This window comes from Gekko japonicus, unplaced genomic scaffold (assembly GCF_001447785.1).
Source record: "Gekko japonicus isolate JY-2015 unplaced genomic scaffold, Gekko_japonicus_V1.1 scaffold3604, whole genome shotgun sequence".
Lineage (NCBI taxonomy): Eukaryota > Metazoa > Chordata > Lepidosauria > Squamata > Gekkonidae > Gekko > Gekko japonicus.
In genome coordinates, this window is record NW_015163718.1 from 21,932 (window position 1) to 32,143 (window position 10,212).

The window sequence follows — 10,212 nt, forward strand, 5'->3', positions numbered from 1 at the left end:
TATGGCTGCGAGAGTTGAACCATAAGGCCGAGCACCGAAGAATAGATGCTTTCGAATTATGGTGCTGGAGAAGACTCTTGAGATTCCCTTGGATTGCAAGGAGATGAAATCAGTCAATCCTAAAGGAAATCAAACCTGACTATTCCCTGGAAGGACAGATACTGAAGCTCAAATACTTTGGCCACCAAACAAGATGGGAGCACTCACTGGAGAAGACCCTGATGCTGGGAAAGATTGAAGGTAACAGAATAAGGGACGACAAAGGATGAGATGGTTAGACACTGTTATCGATGCAACAAACATGAAATTGCGCAAAGCCTGGAGGACAGCGGAAGAAAAGAGGGCCTGGCATGATGTGGTCCATGGGGTTGCGAAGAGTCAGACTTGACTATGCGACTGAACAACACCCAAATATAATTTATTTTATATATGCCCCTTTCTTTGAACATTGTTTTCCCCCCATGAACTGTAGTTACTTTCAAATGGACAAACACATCAGTCTCTATAGTGTTCTCATTTTTGCGAGATCAGCCAAACTGCTCTCCCTGGAATGTTCAGTGATTCTTAGCCTAATGTGCCACCTGCTGGCCAACTGTTAAGTTACAGGAAGAGCATTATAGGGGGAAAGTATGCATCTAGTTGACCACTCCCAGATAGAATATGCTGGCATGGCAACTATTAAGATCTCTTTTTGTCTATGAAAAGTTGCGCAGTTGGACATAGACCATAGATAGAAACACTACCTGATTATAAATATCTTACAACTGTTCACTTGTATCCAATCCCTGCTAATAATTGAATGTGTAAGTATCGGTATCTTTCTTTTTAAACATTTATGTGTCACCTTTTTTCTATAAGGTGACATTCAGGGTGGGTTATACACGTTTATAGAAGCCACGAACTAGATACAATGTAATGTACCTAAGCACTCTGTCATGGCCCCCTATGTGGTAGAATGATCTTTCTCATGAGGTCAGGTAGGCTCCCACATTTTTTATTTACCTTAAACCCTGCTTTTCTTTCCAATAGGGACCCAAAGCAGCTTACATCATTCTCCTGCCCTCTTGTTTTACTCTCACCACAACTCTGTGAGGTAACAGACCGAGAGTGTGGGACTGGCCCAGGAATGCACCATCAAGAATATGAACCTGGTTCTCTTTAGTCTGACATAATTACCCCTACACTACACTGGCTGTTCAGGAGGATCTTTTCATGAAGGGAACGGGGATCCATTCAGACAGAATTCTGCAGGAAGGCACTTTCTAAAGGTAGAAGTACTGAGATTGTCTTTTGAAAATTTTAGGCATTTTTCTTTTTTTCTCCACCTTCATAACTGCATTACCAATTCGAACTATATCATAATTGTCTTTAATTTCTATCTAATTGTAAAACCTAGTTTATTGTTGTTGTTCAGTCACACAGTAGAGTCCGACTCTTCACGACCCCATGGACCAGATCCCGCCAGGCCTTCCTGTCTTCCGCTGTCCTCTGAAGTTTGCTCAATTTCATGTTCGTTGCATCTATGACACTGTCTAACCATCTCATCCTTTGCCATCCCCGTCTTCTTTGACCTTCAATCTTTCCCAGCATCAGGGTCTTCTCCAGTGAGTGCTCCCTTCTCATTTGGTGGCCAAAGTATTTGAGCTTCAGTTTCATTATCTAGCCTTCCAAGGAACAGTCAGGGTTGATTTCTTTTAGATTGACTGATTTGATCTTCTTGCGATCCAAGGGACTCTCAAGAGTCTTCTCCAGCACCATAGTTCAAAAGAATCTATTCTTCGGTGCTCGGCCTTCCTTATAGTCCAACTCTCGCAGCCATACATGACTACTGGGAATACCATTGCTTTGACCATGCGGACTTTTGTTGGCAGGGTAATGTCTCTACTTTTTATCATGCTGTTTAGGTCCGCCATCGCTTTCCTCCCAAGGAGCAGGCGTCTTTTAATTTCATGGCTGCTGTCACAGTCTGCGGTGATCTGGATCTTGTAATTTTGAAAGGCAGACTACTGGATGTATGATGCTGCTTTTGTTTTTATTGCATAATCCAGGTTGATTGCATTATTGTACTACTCTTTATTACATTGTTCTTGTTATGACAAAAAAGGTGAATGATAAATAAATATACTTAAAACAAACATGCAGTGCCCATACCAAGAAAGACATCTCAGAATAGCAAGTCTGCCAGGACTAAAAGTCCAGGGGTCCTCAATACTAGTTCCAAGATCATCTAAGCCAGCTCAACCAACCTGATGAATGGGAATGAACAGATTAGCACTTTAGAGTTCTTCCCATATGCAGTAGCGCTCCACCAGCTTCTGTAGCTGTTAAAACCTGTTCTGTTTGAATTAAGAACATATTGTTTATTTCCTTGAGAACTCTATCCGAATGTGAGATTATTAGCCTTGCTGGGGCACAAGCGCTGCAGAATACAGTAGCCTTTCTGTGATCCCACAGGACAATAAACTAGAAAGCTTGATCGGTTTGATTCCCCAACCCCCAGCACATAGAAGTATCATGTGAATATGAAATTTCCCATTAACTATAACGCAAGCCATTTAGGGATGATGTACTGTTATACAACCTTTTGTCACAGCTGAACTGGAACAAAAAAAGAACATGAAATCAGAATCCACTGTAGATTTAGAACATAATATCACAACATTATCATGTTGATTGTTTTACGTGACAAGGCATTCAAATGTATTCATGTAGTCGTTCACCTGCGTATCTTCCCAAGTGGTATGTGCTCTCATATGCTAGCCCTCAGCTGCCAAACCCAACTGTCTTGACACAAAACAATGAATGAATATAAATCAGACATTAGAAATGGGAACCTACACAAACTAGCCAGTAAGCATTTCAGTCTCCCTGGCATCCAGTAACAGACATGAGTTTCAAGGGAAAAGCCCAATGAGAAGCTACAGATTAGAACTACCAACTCACATGTAGATTTGTTACTACCAGGTTTGGACTCCATAGGGAGTTGCAGTGGTCAGCAGACTATGGAATAACTCCTTCCCCAGGTCTATGTACACTATTCCAATTCATCCTACTTTGTTAATTTATCACTAGTGCTCGGAGTTTACTCTTCTGACTGAGGTTTTGTTTTCATTCACCATGTATTAACACTTTCATTCTGGGACACTTGAATGCCTGGTCTTTGTACTGTTCCTCCTCCTCTGACATTTGTTATTGGCACACAGAAGTATCATGTGAATATATTATCTACTTGCTAGATACATTTAATGAATGAGACAAAGTGGGCTGTGCATCCCAAGCTCACACCACAAGAAATGAATGTTTCAAGGTACCATGAGACTTGTTATTTTATGTTACTTCAGTTCTGCTTCAAAAGCAAAAAAAAAAAAAGTCACTTCATTTGTATGGTCAGAAGTTAAACTTCTTTGGCAAAAAAGGTCTTTCTGCACCATAAATTCATAGGTACATGAAAGGTTTTAAGGAACATGAAAGGGTGAAGGATCCAGTGCACTTCTGAAAAGCCTATTTTATACGTCCATAAAAACTTTGATACATCCAGTAGCTATTCTATTTTCAAAAGACATACTATACAATTTCAAATACAAACCAAACACAGAAGCACTGGAACTATTCAAAACCAAATATTGTTAAGTATTAAGATATATACTTACTAAAGAGAAAGACTACTAAACTGCAAATCATAATTCATTGGACTAATCAGAATATTAGATTATACCAAACTGTGGCCCTGTTCATATGAGGCGTTTTGGGCCGGGAGGGGGACAGAACGGGGGAGGAGCAAACGGGCGCGATCCCACGGCAACATCTGGGAATCGTTGCCTGCCCGTCCCTGATCCGTCCCTACCGCCGAAAACGCACACTAAAAAAGAACCATCTACCTAGGTGGGTGTTTCCAGTAGAGCGCCGCAAGCCGGGCCGTGGGATCGGCCGGCGCGTCCTTGCGCCGCCGCATCCCGGCTCCCGGCCGTACTGCTCCTGCTCGAGCATGCACAGTTCGGCAGCCTCCCCCTCCCCGGCATCTGATCGTGCCGGGGAGCGCCGCGCTGCGGCACAGGGGATCCGTGGGATCCCACCGTGGCGTGTCAACGTTAGTGCGGCTCAGATTAGCCGCAGTTCAGCCGTCCTTTTCCCTGCCGTGTGGCAGGGACCTGTATAACATATTTAGGATGGCAAAGAGCTAGCTATACGGAAACTCAGGAACACAATCCTGCATCAGCTCCTTGTGCATGAAAAGAAGCTTTTCCTACACATAAATCATCATTAATAGCTTTGAGCAAATCACCTAAGGCACACTAGCTAATTCTGTTTTTAAAAGATCATGGCAGATTTCAATGCAAATGTGTCAGTTTACATAAACTCTACCTTCCAATCACTTTTTAGTCTGCCATTATAAACACGCAGTTACAGGTACAAATTTGGGTAAAGTGACAAATGTCATAAAATCACAGAGTTGGGAGGCCCCCTGGTATCACAGCTGTCCTTGGCCTATTTCAATTTGGTTTACGGCTTGACTTTGAAACAGACAGCATTAGTCACTCTGGTGGATGATCACCACCCAGAAAACAGTACTTACAGATGGATAGCCATGTTAGTCCATAGCACAGTAAAACAGGAGTCCAAAAGCGCCTTAAAAACTGGATTTTAACATCTGCCAGCCTTTTTTTCTAATTTTTGTTAAAGGTGCCTAAGGCCTCCTGTTTTAGTCACCTAAAAATACATTAGAGTATTTGTTCTATTGCTGGATCAGAACAAAGTTTAAGTCCAGTGGCACCTTTATCATGAATAGAACTTTGTTGGTCTTAAAGCTGTCACTGGACTCAAACTTTGTTCCGCTATTTCAGACCAATATGGCTACCTCACCTGAATCTATTGTTGGGTCAGTCAGCTTATTCTAAGAGTTTGAATTACCATATTTTGACACATGGAAGACAAGTTTATCTAGTAATTCTATGCTGACAACACTCCAATCAAAATTTCATCAAGTAAAGCCCCCAGAAGCCATTGTCTCTACCCTTATAGCCAGTGCTTGCATTCTGTGGTCAAGCAGCCAAGAGACAGGAAGCTGAAACTTAATGCAGATAAGGCCGATTGACTGAAGATGTATTTGAAGTTACTGTACTGCCTACCCTGGCTCAATTTAAGGTGCTGATTCTTACTTTTGAAGCCCTTCACAATCTGGGACCCCCTGAGGGTCTCCCACTATCTGAGGGTCTCCCAGTAACAAACTGTTGTACCATGCTACTCTTATTGGCTCTTACTTGCCCCACCTCCTCACAGGACTGTTAGCTCCTCCTCAGCTCAAATGCAGGCTTTAAAGTTCTGCCACCAACCCTTCAGAATAGTTTCCCAAAGGAAGCATGATACTGACATGTGTGGATCTGAAAAACACACATTTTAGGTGCTGATACTTTTTGTGTAAGCTCTCGTGGGCCCAATGGGGGCAATATAAAGACCACCTCCTTGACATGTTAAACAATACTGGCACTATTAGACTGATTCTCTGAAAAATTATTTATAAGTAACTATGTTCTGTACTTCATAGGGGGTTACATTTAAAAATTCTCTAGTATACTGTGTGCAGAGTTAGGTATATGCCATAATCATAGAATCGTAGAGTTGGAAGGGACCTTTAGGGTCATCTAGTCCAACCCCCTGAACAATGCAGGAAATTCACAATTACCTCCTCCCCAACACCACCAGTGACCCCTGTTCCATGCCCACAAAGTAAGAAACACAACAAGGGACCACGGTGTAAAGTTGAAACCAAAATAAAGGACAACCACCGTTGTAGTGTCCGCTGACCGCCACCGGAGGTCAGCGCACATACCTGAGCTTCAGCATCGGACCACAATGGGAACTAGGATTCTAGTCCCTCCAAAGGGGGAACCAATGGGACCGTGGCGGGACATTCAAACCCGCCAATGGGACCAGGGGTGGCCCCCTGGCCGTGTATATAGTTGGCCTGCCGGCCGTTAGTCTTTAATCTTGTTGTGTACCAGTAAAGCTATACTGATCGATACATCAGTCTCCATGCTTTCTTTATGCGTCTAACCCACTACACTTCAACCGTGTTGCCAGGCTGCCCAAATTAGCTCCTGGAAATAAAAATTCTATTTCTGTCTGGAAAATGGTAATGTTGTAAATTTGAATACTGTTCAATAAACTATTACACTACTGCTATATAATAGTGCTTGAAATTTCTGTTAGTAAGCTTAATTATACAAAAGCAAGAATTCTATATTACATTAAATGTGCCACACAAAAAGTGAGCTATGTTATGAAGAACAGAAAACAGAATGACAATCAAGTAATACAGAAGCAAATACTATTGTTTCAACCGGTGTAGGTTACAAAAACATGAGAATAATGTCAACATTGATAATGAAACCTCAAGACTAATATTAGAGTGATTAACAACAAATCAGAACAAAATACGGGAAGCCAGATGTCAACCCCATTTCAAAATCCTATCTTCATCACATCTTGCAGAACACCAGATTACAAATAGTTCTGAATTGTATAAGGGCTACAGTGGTATAAAGAACCAAGCCTAGTAGAATTAAGTGTTAGAAGAAGCTAAACACGATAAATACACTTGTTATTTCACACCGATGAATCCATCTCAAGTTGAAAATAGTACAAACACCAATCACAAGATCAGCAGCACTGGCTCCAAATTTGCTTTTGGAAATGAAATTTGATATACCATTTTGGTTATATGTACCTGACTTGGACACAAGGCCATACCACAAGACACACATCACATCTTTGCCTCCTGTCCCTATCAGAACATAATTTTCACTTGGTCCAATATGGATTAATATTGCAATATTTGAGCCTTTGTGTAACATTTATGCTTGATCACTGAAGATGACTAGTAGGCCGAAATGCATGTTTTAGGGTCACACAAGGTCCCTCCCTATTGTGCACACTGTATGATTTGTCATTTTAATTGAGGCTATATTTGGGCCTAGAATTGTTTTGAAATTAATTTGTAATACATGTATTTTTGATAATTCATGATGTTTATGTTTTATATTTATTGATTTTAACATTTGGCCCCTTATAGCAGACCCCCACCATAATATCACTATTATTTCTTACTCCTTTCATTTTTACCCAGAGACTCTCAACTGGACTTCCATGCTCACATTCACATATTTCCTCACAAGTATATACCACCTCCTTTTCATATGCTACTCTTCTGTCCTTCCTTATTTGGCTATCCCTTTTAAACAAGTTGTACCCCTCGATCCTAATATTCCAATTGTGACTGTCATCCCACAAAGTTTCAGTAATGCCTATTAGGTCATAGTCCCCTCCTTGTATTGGGACTTCAGTTCCTCCTGCTTGTTTCCCATACTCTGCGCATTAGTGTAGAGACATTGGAATCCATGGTTTATGTGCCCTGAGGTTTTCATTTCTGTACTTACCTGAAAGTTAATGTTTTCTAGCAAATGTGCCACTCCCCACAAATCTTACCCTCCAGTCCTTGTCATCATACCAGGGTTTGACTTTTTGTCTCGTCACCCCATAGGATTTAGTTTAAAGCCCTCCTTATTAGGTTTGCAAGGCTCTTACCAAACACATTTTCCCTACCTTTGTGAGATACAAACCATCTCCTGTTAGAAGAGCTTCGTCTTGAAAGTGTAAGCTATGGTCCAAAAACCCAAACCTTTCCTGATGACACCATCTACGTAGCCAGTCACTTATTTGCAGTATTTTTCTTTCCCTTCCTGAGCAACGACCTTCAACAAGAAGAACTGATGAAAACATAACCTGTGCTCCCAGATCCTTCACCTTATTACCCAGAGCCACATAGTCTCTTTTAATACATTCTGGTCTGTGCCACGCAGTATCATTTGTTCCCACATGGATGAACAAGAAAAGATAATAATCTGTGGGCTTGATGAGTCTTCCTACCCTTTCTGTCATATCCTGGATGCATGCACCTGGTGGACAGCATCTCTCTGGAGACGACAAGTGCAGTCGGCACACTTTAGCCTCCATCCTATCAGTAGGGAATCCCCAATTACAAGCACATGCATTCTCCTATGTGGGGAAGCAGAAGCTTGAGTCCTCTCATCCACAGGGTTCTGAGAAATTTCCTTCAAGCTTCAGGGAGGCTGGGGGACTAGCCCTTGTTCCAGCGGCCCTGAATCAGTATCTATGGGGAGATCCTGGAACTGATTGCTTAGCAACAGAGGCTCAGAATGTCTCCTAGTTTTCTTGCTCCTGTGGGTTACATTCTTCCACGTACTCTCCTCCATTTGCTGAGATACCTTTCTCTCCTCCTCCTGTTGCCCTCTCAAGAGTGCCTCATATGTTCTGGTAAATGTAAAGGTTCCCTTGCTCGAAAGCCAGTCGAATCCGACTCTAGGGTTGCGGTGCTCATCTCCATTTCAAAGCCGAAGAGCCAGGGCTGTCCAAAGACATTTCCATAGTCATGTGGCTGGCGTGACTAAACACTGTTACCTTCCCACTGAAGTGGTACCTATTTATCTACTTGCAATTTCTTGCTTTTGAACTGCTAGGTTGGCAGGAGATGCATTCTTTACCTTCCCTTATAAAATGTAGTGTGGACAAGCGTGCTTCAAGTCCCTTTATCTTCTCCTCCAGTAGGGCTACCAACTTACGCTTACTGAAAGTGTAATTCATGTTACCTACAGGTAATATGAACATGCCACAGACTTTGCATGTCACTGCCTCAGCTCCCTCACCAACCATGCTGCTGTGATCCATTGCAGAGGAGGTTCAGTTTTTCTTGCACTTCCCTGATAACTTCCCTGTCAAATTGCCTCACAAGACGACTTGTGAAAGGCTTGCAGAAGCAAAAAAGCTTAACACATATGGGATGTAAGAGCTACTTAGCTTCTTACAGGGCCCCCAGGCCTGACCCCTAAGCTAAGTTTGCGCCTCTGGTGAGGAGGAGCCTTTCACAGTTCAAGGCTCACCCAGCAGAGGGTGGGGCCAGCAGCCAGCACCAAGCAAAACAGACTCTCCCCAATCAGCAACAATCACTGTTGTGGAAGCAGAACCAAATGTTTTGAGTTTTTATGGTTACAAACATCATTAATTTTATCAGCTTTTTCCTTGTACAAGTATTTCAATTTATCCAACACAGAAGTTATAAAATGAAGAAAACAGATATTTATATAATTTACTTTAAATATGGACCAAACTTTAACTCTTCAGTACAGAAGACACATAGCAGTTTCTAACTCAACAACTTAAGACAAAAGTTTCCTAATACAATGAAAAGTTGTCAATATTGTTAGTTGATGCCTGAGAAAGTCCAGAATATTATTGCTTATTTGCGTATCAGGTGCTTAGTTATCGGAGCCCTAAGCAAAAAATGTATATGCACATGAAAGATTAGAATTATCTGACTTGAAGGCTATGTATGCTTTACATGGCATCTACAGTTTATACACCCAATCTTCAGTTTATAAACTCAATCTGTGCTACTGTCTCTATCCCAGTAAGGATACTGCAGATTAAGCACAAAGACCTTACTCTGGCCAAAGACCCCTATTTGACCAGGTCTTCTAATTCCACTCCCCAACATGAGTAGAATGGACATAGCTACATATCATCATAGGCCATTCATTCCAACATTTTAGCCACACACAATGAACACTTGAAACATAAGCGATGTTATACTTTTCTATGAATGTTTCTACATGTTGTGTCTAGTTCTGGACCACCGGAGACACTAATTAATATTCAGTCTGAAAAAAACCACTGCAAAATAAAATTTTATTGTTTTGGAATTCTACTGATACAAAACTAAAGTCTACATAATTAAACAGTTCCTTCTACGTTCTTTGATTTAAAGTTGACTAATTTAAACAAAAAAACACACATAAGAGATCACACGTAATACTCCACAATTAAGACACAGGTACTAGTTAAGTGGGTTCAATATAAAAAAGTGTAATTCACCAAGTATAATTAATACTGCTAGTTACCTCCCTGAGTACACTTTTCCGATGAAAGGGATAGTGTACATCTAAACCAAGGGTTCAATCAAGTCATCTATCAGTGGAAGGTACTGCTGCTCCCAGCTCTTTCCTGTGTCTCCTCCCCACCATAAGAAAGTTGATTCATGCGACACATGTGGATTAGAGGGTCGAGGCTACAGTGGGAGGAATAAGATGTGAAGAACACCTACTTATAGAAGAGGTAGAAAAAAAGGATGGTCTCACCCCT